Below are 10,104 nucleotides of genomic sequence, written 5' to 3'. Positions count from 1 at the left end.
AAATTCATATTCATGCATTTGTTGATCTTTATCAATCAGCTATAAAGTATGAAGTGCATCACAGCACAGCTGATTTACATTTAGCCACACCTACAAAACTCCATAAAAAGCAAAAGCTCACAGAGAGCTGAAAATGGAAAAAAAATGGCAACTGAATGGTGAAAGCACACCTCCTAAGTGTATAGTGTGCGCTAAATCTTCCAGTAATGCAGCTCAGCCACTGCAGCATGTCAGTTACCATAGACGCGCACTATCTCCTCTTATTTGTCTAGGGTGCCATTACTTTTGTCCAAATTGAGCAGCTTGTGATATTTTACTTAAATTATGGGTTCGTTTTTCAGATCAATATGAAACAACTGGCTTTTACTGAATGTTCATTAAATTGGTGTATAATTGAAGTACGTAACTGATTTTATGTGATGCTGTGATCCGTAGATAAAATCACAGAAGCATAGCAACAGTTATATGTAGAATACAAACATTTTACCAGCTAGCTAGATTTTCCAGAACACCACATTCCTGTATAAATGCTCCTGTGAACAATTTATAAATAAATTTAATAACTGTCCAGTGTGATAAATGAGGACCGGTGACTTTTTTGAGTTGATGTGAGACTGTGATTCAGGAATGATGCTAAACTCAACACTATAACAAAGCTCCATTGCAAAACACTGCTAAAGACGCAAACTTCACGCAATAAACATGTCGACCAAAAGCGTTTTGGCTAAATGTGCAGTAAAAATTTGCAATACGAGGATATTTTCTACTCATTAGAGACTGTACAGTGGTATGCAAAAGTTTGGGCACCCCGGTCAAAACTGCTGTTACTGTGAACAGTTAAGCAAGTTGAAGATGAAATGATCTCCAAAAGGCATAAAGTTAAAGATGACTCATTCCCTTTATATTTTAAGCAAAAACAATTTTTTTATTTTTATCTTCTACATTTTCAAAATGACAAAAAAGGAAAAGGGCCCGAAGCAAAAGTTTGGGCACCCTGCATGGTTAGTACCTAGTAACACCTCCTTTTGCAAGTATCACAGCTTGTAAACACTTTTTGTAGCCAGCTAATAATCTTTCAGTTCTTGTCTGGGGGATTTTCACACATTCGTCCTTGCAAAAGGCTTCCAGTTCTACAAGTTTCTTGGGCTGTCTTGCATGCACTGCTCTTTTGAGATCTATCCACAAATTTTCAATGATGTTTAGGTCAGGGGACTGTGAGGGCCCGGGCAAAACCTTCAGCTTGGGCCTCTTGAGGTATTCCATTGTAGATTTTGAGGTGTGTTTTGGATCATCGTCTTATTGTAGGACCCGTCCTCTTTTTAACTTCAACTTTTTTACAGATAGTATGATGTTTGCTTCCAGAATTTGCTGGTATTTATTCAAATCCATGCTTCCCTCGACCAATGAAATGTGCCGTGTGCCACTGGCTGCAACACAACCCCAAAGCACCCATGCTTCAGAGTTGGAGAGGTGTTCTTTTCCTGGAATTTGGCACCCTTTTTTCTCCAAACATACCTTTGCACATTGTGGCCAAAAAGTTCTATTTTGATTTTCATCAGTCCACAGGACTTGTTTCCAAAATGCATCCGGCTTATTTAGATGTTCATTTGCAAACTTCAGACGCTGAATTTTGTGGCTCGGACGCAGGAAAGGTTTTCTTCTGATGACTCTCCCATGAAGGTCATATTTGTTTAGGTCTCACTGCACAGTAGAACAGTGCACGACCACTCCAGGGTCTGCTAAATCTTTCTGAAGGTCTTTTGCAGTCAAACAAGGGGTTTTATTTGCCTTTCTAGCAATCCAACGAGCAGTTCTTTCAGAAAGTTTTCTTCATCTTCCAGACCTCACCTTGATCTCCACTGTTTCTGTTAACTGCCATTTCTTAATAACATTACAATCTGAGGAAACGCCTACCTGAAAACACTTTGCTATGTTCTTGTAACCTTCTCCTGCTTTGTGAGCATCAATTACTTTATTATTCAGAATGCGAGGGAGTTGCTTAGAGGAGCCCATGGCTGTTGATTTTAGGGACAAGTTTGAGGAGTCAGAGAATTTATACAGCTTTGAAGTCTGCATCATCTGACCTTTCCTAATGAAGAATTTGAACAAGCCACAGCTCAATAAGCTAATTAAGCTCTGGAACCTTGGTAAAAGTTACCTGAGAACTCAAATGTATTGGGGTGCCCAAACTTTCGCATGGTGTTCCTTTTCTTTTTTCACTCTCCAATTGTACAAAACGAAAATAATACGCAAATCTTGCAGAAAATGCTGAAAAGAAATGTGTTGTCTTTACCTTTATGCCTTTTGGTGATCAGTTCATCTTCTGCTCACTTAACTATTCACAGTAACAGACATTTTCAGTAAGGGTGCCCAAACTTTTGCATGCCACTGTATATGTGATACTTGAGGATTAAGAATGCCTGAGATGATGTTCCTGATCGCAACATCATATCAAACAAATGCACAAAAATGCACAAATTTATATTTTCTACCATTTAAAATAAATATATGTCCTGTTGAACACACTGGATGTTGTTGCTTTTCAGGCTGGTTGTGTAAACTATCCAGCAAAACTGTCTTTACAATTAGCAGATGGAAAAAATCTTCAAATTAGCTGTGAGGTAAGCTATCATATCACATGTTGGCACTATTAAATGAGAAAACTGTTGCCAGGCAACTGGAAGCTGAGCATAAGCTTGCTCTTGACTAAGGCTGGTGATTAAAGTAGTGAACATATAGCCAATAAATCATTTTTACAATATTGTAAGCGCATACTGACAATCAATATATGACAAAACCATCAACATTTTCCTCAGATATGTTAGTGAATTATGAAGAAAAGACTAGCATTGGTTGATAATTGGGCTAAGAAATATCAACAGTGATGAACTAATGATTAAAGTAGCTAACATATAGCATGTAAGCCATTTTTACATCATTGTAAGAACACAGTGATGATGAAAATAAGACAAACCCATCAGAAATATCAACATTTTCCTCAGTTATGTGAGTGAATTACTAAGAAAAGACTAGTACTGGCTGCTAAGTGGGCTTAGAAATATCAGCAATTATGAATCAGTGATTAAAGTAGCTAACAGATAGCATGTAAGTCGTTTTTACATCATTGTAATAACACAGTGATGATGAAAATAAGATAAACCCATCAGAAGTATCAACATTTTCCTCAGATATGTTGGTTAATTACTAAGAAAAGACTACCATTGGCTGCAAAGTAGGCTTAAGGATATCAGCATTGATGAACCAGTGATAAAAGTAGTTAACATAGAGCACAGAAGTCATTTTTACATCATTGTAAGAACACCATGGCGATGAAAATAAGACAAAAACATCAAAAATAACATTTTCCTCAGATATGTTAGTAAGTTACTAAGAAAAGACTCGCATTGGTTGCTAAGTGGAGTTAGAAATATCAGCAACGATGAACCAGTGATTAAAGTTGATAATATATAGCATGCATGGCCGTAACTACCATTGAGGACACCGAGGTCATGTCCTCTGTATTTTTTTCAGAAATTTAAAATTGGTCTACGCTGAATTTGAGCAGTGATCAATGTAAAACGCAGTGTCCACATCCACATCATCTGTATTTCCCCCCAATAAAATTCACATTTGTCTAATGTCATCTGAAATCTCTCAGCCTCTATCTCTACCGTGTCTAACGCAGCGTCATGCGACGTAGCCTATACTAGTGTCGGCCGGGGAAGTTGGGTTTTGGATAAAACAGGCAGGGTGTAGTCTACGCTCTATCACATATGCCTACCTAACCTAACGTAGGCTAATAGTCACATCGCATTATAGAGCTTTACCCGAGTGCAAAATGAAACCGTTGCAACAAACTAAATTAAGGTTTGGACAGCCAACAGAAGAGCAGGGAAAGAGAAGGAGGGAAGGTGAGAAAATATTGTCAGTGCAGTGGCAGACCGTTCAGCGGCGTCATGCCAACTTTCCAAGGAGAAACGTTTCATTGTCATTGCCGATTACATTTTAGTTAGCATTTCGAGAAACATTCAAAACTACGTTGTCACAGGCAGCCCTGTGCAGGGCTGACTAAATGGGCTTGTTTAAGTAACTCTCTCTCTTTCTCTCATAACTCTCTCTTTCTCTCTCACTCACTCACTCACTCACTCACTCACTCAAATAATACACTCTCACACACTCTCTCTAATACATAGTCTTCACACAGAACTAAAAGCTCTACATTCTAATGTAATTTAAGATAATGAAATGTAAATAATGCCAATACTTCAGGTAGCTGAGCAATACACTCAGTTCAGTTCAGTTTTGACTTTTATGTCAGACAAAACTCCACAGTTATGATGGCACAGTTTTAGAATTGTTGAAGTAAATGTGTTATGAGCCAAACTTACATTACAGGCAATGGTGAGAAAGAACACTCTGTTTCAGAGAATGCATGCAAATGGATCTCAATTCAAGACAGCCAGATAGACTGATGCCTTTACATTACTGCTCAGAATGTCTCTACACATACAGACACCCACAAATAACACACAAACTCTGTCACTCTCTCTCTCTCTCTCTCTCTCACACACAACTAAAGCTTACAATTCAGCAGTTCACACCCTTTCTGTCATGTGTATGCTGCAATGTAAATAATGCCAATACTTTAGGTAACTGGTACTTTAGGTATGTATACTCAGTTCAAGAGTTCACTACCTTTCTACTTTTATGTCAGATAAAACACCACGGTTATGGTGCCACAGTTGTAGAATTGTTAAAATAAATGTGTCCACCACCAAATCTATCCTTGGTTTGTTATTTATTTATTTAAGTTGTGCCGGGGGGCCTTCGGTGCTGTCAGCCATGCTTGACCTCGGTATTTGAAAAATCCTGGTTACGGCCCTGATAACATGTCATTTTTACATCATTGTAAGAACACAGTGACGATGAAAATAAGACAAAAACATCAGAAATAACATTTTCCTCAGATGTGTTAGTACGTTACTAAGAAAAGACTAGCATTGGTTGCTAAGTGGGCTTAGAAATCTCAGCAATGATAAACCAGTGATAAAAGTAGTTAACATAGAGCATATAAGTAATTTTTACATGATAGATAGATAGATAGATAGATAGATAGATAGATAGATAGATAGATAAAACTTTATTGATCCCTTTGGGAGGGTTCCCTCAGGGAAATCAAAATTCCAACAGCATCATTACAGATAAACAGGGAAAGAAAATAGAAAAAACTTCCAGATAAATTAATTATTAACATATACGAATATAAAAAATACAATGTATACAAATATAAAAAATTAAAAAAAATATGGGGGGAAAAAAATCTAGCAGGAGAGGTATTGCACATTTATATTGCGCATTGTCCAGTATTGCTTATTGTCAGGCTAGGCTACTGCTCCTTCCCGTCCTCTGTCCTCTTGTTACCCCTCCTCCCCCCCAGAGAGGAGTTGTACAGTCTGATGGCGTGAGGGACAAAGGGGTGTGCCGAGGGTGACTGGCATCGTCCATGATGTTCAGTAGTTTGTCCATAGTCCTCTTCTCTGCCACCGTCACCAGAGAGTCCAGCTTCATGCCGACCACAGAGCCGGCCTGCCTGATCAGTTTGTCCAGCCTGGACGTGTCTTTCTTGGATGTGCTGCCCCCCCAGCACACCACGGTGTAAAACAGGACACTGGCGACCACAGACTGATAGAACATCCACAGGAGTTTCCTGCAGATGTTAAAGGACCGCAGCCTCCTCAGGAAGTATAGCCTGCTCTGTCCTTCCTGTACAAGTGGTTGGTGTTGCAAGTCCAGTCCAGCTTGCTGTCCAGCCACAGCCCGAGGTACTTGTAGGAATCCACAGCCTCCACCTCGACTCCCTTGATCAGAACTGGTCGTGACCTTGGTCTGGACCTCCCAAAGTCAATGACCAGCTCCTTGGTCTTCAAGGTGTTGAGCTGCAGATGATTCCTATTGCACCAAATGGCAAAGTCCCTCATCAGGCTCCTATACTCCTCCTCTCTGTCGTCTCTGATACACCCAGTGATGGCTGTGTCATCAGCGAACTTCTGAATGTGACACATCTCTGAGTTGTAGCAGATTCATTGTAAGAACACAGTGACAATGAAAATGAGACAAAACCATCAGAAATATAAACATTTTTCTCAGATATGTTAGTAAATTACGAAGAAAAGACTAGCATTGGTTGTTAAATTTGCTTAGATATATCAGCAATAATTGTTCAGGGATGTTCAACATTTCAGCCCAGTTTTGTATTAGAAATTATTTCAAAATTCAGAATTTTCATAGTGTCTTTGATGCTCTGTTTGATGTTACAGTGTAATTTTGTACTTATAAAGTCTTTTCTTAGGAATATCCTAGCAAAATTGAGGGAAATGTTGACAATATTGGTAATTTTGTATCCTTCCTGCTTGTGTAAGCAAGTCATGGAACAACATGAGAGTGTAGCGATGGATGTGTTTATAGCTGAGTTCATCAGATGCGTTTCCCCAATAAGATATTCGCAATCTACAGGCCAGCAATGTAGCTGATTTGACTTTATTCTGCATTATTTCCTTTCCCAATCTTATCTCTATGACGTATTTCCTGTTTTGCACTGTTATAAATGTTAAATATAAAGCTGGTGTGATAAGGAAATGAAAGTCAAAAGGATTAATAGGAGAAAAAAATCCTCATTGTTTTTTTTCCCAGAGAGCTGAATAAATAAACACTCAGCGCTCATCACATGCCCTGTAGAATTTCCTGAAATGACAAAGACTAAGGTCTAAGGCGATACAATCATGATACATATTGTTTATCATAGAAATGCCTCTGAGAATCATAGTATGATATTTTTGTCATACCCCCCCATCCCTACTTTTCATGATTTTTTTAAACCTACATGTATGTGCTCATCATCATCATGCAGACTCCATCCATGTGCTTCATCTCCACTGCAGAGGTGCTAACATTTCAGAAGGAACCTGAAAACTACCCTTGGACTCTTATGAATAAAATTCACCGGACAGAATACCTGATTCTGTGACAGGAAAAGTCATGAAAGAGGCACATTTTGCTTCAGAGAGTGCTTATTTTTGCTTTGAGTGGAGTCTATCGAGGTGAAATCTGACCTGATCTTTTGAGCCAATAGAAAACAAAATGGAAGAAAGAAAAATAAATGGAGTGATGATATTTCAATTTCATATTCAAATTGGTTTTTAATTTAAACAAACGAGAAAAAAGTGTTTGACACAATTACCTCAAAGTTATTTTTGGCAAGGTTAATTGAGCTAACAAGATTTGGGAAAAAAAATATTTTTACAGGTTTTTCACATTGTTTTAACAAATGTACACCAATCAGTCATAACATTAGGTGAAGTGAATAACATTGATTATCTTGTTAAAGTGGCACCTGTTAAGGGGAGGCAGTAAGTGAACAGTCAGTTCTTGAAGTTGATGTGCCGAAAGATGGAAAAATGGGCAAATGTCAGGATCTGAGTGACTAAATTGTGATGGCTAGAGGATTTGTTCAGAGCATCTCCAAAATGCAGGTCTTGTGGGTGTTCCCGGTATGCAGTGGTTAGTACCTACTAAAAATGATCCAAGGGAAGACAACCGGTGAGCCAGTGACAGGGTCATGGGTGTCGAAGGCTCAATGATGTGCATGGGGGAGTGAAGGCTAGCCTGTCTGATCCAGTCCCACAGAAGTTCTACTGTAGCACAAACTACTGAAAACATTAATGCCGGCTCTGATATAAAGGTATCAGAACACACAATGCATCACAACTTGCTGCATATGGAGCTGTATAGCCGCAGACCTGTCAGAGTGCCAGAACTGGACCATGGAACAGTGGAAGAAGATGGCCTGGTCTGACGAATCACATTTTCTTTTATATAATGCGGATGGCTGGGTGTGTGGGCGTCACTCACCTGGGGAAGAGGTGACACCAGGATGCACTATGGAATGAAGAAAAGCTGGCAGAGGTATTCCCGAATGTCAGTGGCCTGTTTCAGGAGGATAATGCACCCTGCCACAATGGAAAAATTGTTCAGGAATGGTTTGAGGAACATGAAAAAGAGATCAAGGTGTTGACTTGGCCTCCAAATTCCCCAGATCTCAAACAAGTCCAATCCGTTAAGGCTTCACCTCACAACTTACAGGATTTAAATGATCTGCTGCTAACGTCTCGGTATTGATACCGCAGAGCACCTTCAGAGGTCTTGTGTAACCCATGCCTTGATGGGTCTGAGCTGTTTTGGTGGCACAAGAGGAACCTACACAATATTAAGCAGGTGGTTTTAATGATATATGGTCAAGTTTTCTGTAAGATGATGTTTATTTAACACTTATGGAAGGAATCTCTATTAACAGTCAGAAGTAAAATTGTAAGTTGCCCAGAACAAAGGAGTTTACACTTTACTAGTATCACGCCAGACTTCTGCTTTGCTGGTTTCCTACCTTGGAGGGCATTCAGGGCACAGAGTAAACAGTATCAGTATTTGAGTGTTAAGAGCTTCATAACCGTGGAAACCCCCCCCCCCCCCCCAGATGGATTGTGTTCAGAGCAACAGCATGAGGAGCAACACAGAGAATAATCGCCTTATTTAGCACGAGCGCCTGAGCTGTTTACAGAGCGGATACTGTGCCTTAAGCAGCTCAGTAGCTGACTAAAAAGAAAAAAAGAACCCTGCATTCTTTATGAACTCCAGAAGTATCAAAATAAAAAAAATGGGGTTCAGCCAAGAGGAAACACAGGAAGTTTTCCTGCCCAGCTTGAGGTCGCTCAGTCTCACACTCTTACCCCTTTTCCACCAAATCAGTTCCAGGGCTGGTTCGGGGCCAGCGCTGGTGCTGGTTCACAACTCGTTCAACTTGCGAGCCAGCTGAGAACCAGTTTGCTTTTCCATCGCTCGCGTTGCTAAGAGAAGACGTGTCATTACATCACTGTATACGTCAGTTACGTCATTGTATACGTCATTACGTTGCTGTATACGTCAGTTACGTCGCTACATTTGCATAAACCTTGGTGTGAATATCGAAGCAAAAACAACGCGGAAGAAGCAGCAGCAGCAGCAACAACAACAACAACAACAATAATAATGGATGACTTTGTGTTTGTACAGCTGCTGCTTCTCGTCGCTTAAAAATGGCGATCTTTCGCGGTCTTGTTATTGTTGTCGGTCTTAATAACTCCCCCCCCCCCCCCCCCCCCCCCGACGTAAGCGGTTCTTTCCTCTGGCCCAGCAGAGAGTTGGTGCTAGCCTGGAACCGGTTTTTCTGGCCCCAGAGCCAGTTCTTTGTCAGTGGAAACAGAAAACCCGGTTCCAAACTAAGCACTGGCCCCGAACCAGCCCTGGAACTGCTTTGGTGGAAAAGGGGCATCTGAGGTCTTGTTCAGGTTCACTTACAGTACACTTATCTCCTTTCTCCAGCTGCTGAAACTGCACCATGCCATTCAGTTTTGTCCATGTGTGTTACAGGTCATTGTGACTGCTTTTGTATATTTATTTTAGCATCCTGCCAAACATCCTGCATATCTACAGTATTTAGCATGGGCCTCCTCCTCCTCACACTCGCAGTCTAGTCCAGGCTTTTATCAACCACACATACTTTCCCACACATCAACTACTGCTTCCCCGCTGTGAGCTGTAATCGTGCTTAAAAATCTGTTTTACTTTTAGTGCTGAGTGTCAGGACCAGGACACTGTTCAGAGAAATGCTGAGGAAAAATGAGGTGTAAGATGGCTAATGTGAAAAAGAGTGCACGAGTATGAATATCTCTGCCAATAATAAGAGTGATAAGATGATAAACCTGAATATGATCTGTATAATAGTATTTAAACTTGTATAAATTTGAACTGTTTATGGTAACTTACCAAATTGTTTATATAAAGTGATTTAATTTGAATTTTTCAAAGATTTGAGAGATGTTTTTGCTTGGTGTAAAAGCTGTGTTATGTTAATAAGAATTTTTTTTTGTTTATCATGTTGAATTCTTTATTATTTTTTTTATTACACGTGAAGCCCGTGGCTCTTCATAAATGTTAAACAAATGTCTCCTTACAGAAAACCTTTTTTTTAATCTGTTTATGTGGAGCTTCTGACATACAAGTCCCTGTGAATGA

Source organism: Neoarius graeffei, chromosome 20 (genome assembly GCF_027579695.1).
Source record: "Neoarius graeffei isolate fNeoGra1 chromosome 20, fNeoGra1.pri, whole genome shotgun sequence".
In the NCBI taxonomy this organism is placed as follows: domain Eukaryota; kingdom Metazoa; phylum Chordata; class Actinopteri; order Siluriformes; family Ariidae; genus Neoarius; species Neoarius graeffei.
The sequence above is the reverse complement of the archived record's forward strand: the minus strand, read 5'-3'. Positions refer to the sequence as shown.